The 2,438-nt window shown below is 43.5% G+C and overlaps 1 protein-coding gene across 1 annotated transcript in view; it reads right to left on the reverse strand.

Moving 5' to 3' along the window:
• LOC118331560 (F-BAR and double SH3 domains protein 2-like) overlaps window positions 1-2,438 on the reverse strand; it is a gene marked incomplete in the record, with an annotated part of 27,942 nt that overhangs the window by 22,785 nt on the left and 2,719 nt on the right.

Raw genomic sequence — 2,438 nt, forward strand, 5'->3', positions numbered from 1 at the left:
TGCCGTTTTTCAGATTCACATCCTCTCTCTTTCTCCTCCTTTAGGACTTTTAGCCAAAAGAGGGCCGCTGTGGAGCGAGACTACGCCCAGGTGAGTAAATCTTCATCCTTTGTCGTCACTCACAGAGCTACTCACGCTTGTTAACATCATCGCTGGCTAAAAATAGAGTTTATTTTAACGATACTGTCCTCCAAAGACACCATATGACAGCAGGGTTGAGGATGTGGCTCTAAGGAAAACACCACAACAGACAGAGAGAGAGAAACAACATCCACTAGTGGTCGACGGGCTCGTTTCCTCCTCGCTGTGTTGGAGACGTCCATCGACTGCCTTTAAAAAATCCCTCTTGTGTTCAGGTTTTGCAGCCCTGTGAGGAATCTCCACCGCCGCTGTGAAGAGAGGGAGGGCTCGTCTGTAGTTATCCAACAACAAACCCTTTTTTACACGTCTGTTGGTGCTTCGTAAAAAAAAAAAGCCCCCGAGGAATTGTGATTTTAAAATGAACCTAAATCTGTTTCTGGAGTCGAGTCTGGTTTATTTCACGACTTTGAGACAAACCAGAGACATCAAGTGTTGAACACGTCGACTCACAGCAGAGCTCAACTGAGAATAAACCTTCTCTCTGTGTGGATTGTGCTCACAAAGGCTAAATAACTCTATTAAATCATATTTAGGTTAAATCTTACATTTATAGGCGACATTGTGAACCAGTTATGGGAATGAACGCTGAGCAAAAAGCTATAAAGACTGGAAAAATATCTAATCACGAGTACTGTAAAACTGTAAAAAGCACATTTTTATATCTACCAAAGTATCCCGAGCCTCCTGGAAAACCTGGGAATTGAGAGGTTAGTTATTAAAACACCTGGAAATTAATTCAAATGACCAAAAGTCGTGAAGATAATCTACGTTGTCCTGGAAGTTAGGGCTGCTCGATTATGGAAAAAAATCATAATTGAAATCACGATTATTCTTTTAAACTTCAGAAACATTCTGCATTTATTGGACATTTGTCAGTGTCAGAAACACCTTTAAGGAAGTCCTCAGTGACACTTTTCCCTTTCCCCGTAAACATTCCCGTAGTTCTCCTGCGTTCTACATGTTCAAGCCAGACCAAAACACGAACGCGAGTTATGACCAAGGTGATCCGATCGTTGGAGACTAGCTGCCCTGCCTACCCGAATGTGGAAAACCCAGATGCCTACCACAAAGTGCAACAAACCAAGCTGCGGGCAAGGACCCACCAGTAAAATTGTGTTGCTGTGATTGCAGGGCTTTACCTCGTTCAGCAGCGACAACAGAGAGCCTTGTTGTCCACTGATCCGGGAGGACCACAGGGCGTGTAGGTAAGGCATCGCTCTGTACAAAGGCCACTACGCGTCAATGAACTCGTGTCTTGAGGCACGCCGGATATACATTATCGCCATGAGATACGACCGTTAACTGTCTACACATTCGCGCGAATTGGTGCTACATAGCATATCCATAAGACCTCCGCTTTGAACCGCGCAAGAAAATTGTCAGGAGAAACGCTAGGATCAGATCATACCAAAGCGAGATTCAGAAAGTGGCCAAGACGTGAGATCGAATTGAAAAGCAATTAATCGTTGCGGTGGTTTTTGGGCTGGGTTTTATTCTGGTTGGAGGAAAACTGGAGTCAAGTTTGGGGAGTGAAAAAAATCCGACACACGTAGTCACCTCTTACACTGAACGATTGCGACGCCAAGCCAGCGCCCGCCTTCGTCCTCATTTGGAGACCTTTTGTATGTGGCAATCGAGCGGGAACTTGAGACCCGTTTAAACAAATTCTTTTTTCTACAGGACGCTATCCCTTTAGTGAGTGCCTACATTACAACAATGCCGCTTCAATGGTCAGCCTTGCTTCGTAGAGGCCAGTCCTTTCCACTTTAGCAAAAAGTTACTTAAGCTTCTGTGCATATAAATGACCTCCCAACATCCCTATATCTTGGAAAAACCCCAGAAGTTTTTGTGCGCCCGCGCCGCATACAAAGACTGGTGGAGGTCAAAGTTTATGACTATGATAAATGGATGTGTGCCGACAAGATAGAAAAAGACGACCAGTACAAGGGCAGGAAAGATCATGTGAGGACCGCGATTGTGGAGCAAATATGAATATGTTTCACGCTGGTTACTTAATATTTTAGTAAAACATGAGTCTTTATTCTCATCTTTCTTATGTTGCCTGCATTCGGACATTGTGGTCCTATTGTCAATAGCTTCTGCGATATACACACAACCTATATAGTATATATGAGAGCAGAAATTACAACATGGAGCGAAGAACAGGAAGGGGAGAAAAGTAAATCAAACAGTCAGTACCTGTCAAACACCTAAGCCACAAATATCACAGTACTTTATCTCTTATAGAATATACAGACACATTTTATTATCTATGATCGTTTCGGGGTGCTTCTCAA

This window comes from Morone saxatilis, unplaced genomic scaffold (genome assembly GCF_004916995.1).
Source record: "Morone saxatilis isolate NCDOM2014 unplaced genomic scaffold, NCSU_SB_2.0 Contig20, whole genome shotgun sequence".
In the NCBI taxonomy this organism is placed as follows: domain Eukaryota; kingdom Metazoa; phylum Chordata; class Actinopteri; family Moronidae; genus Morone; species Morone saxatilis.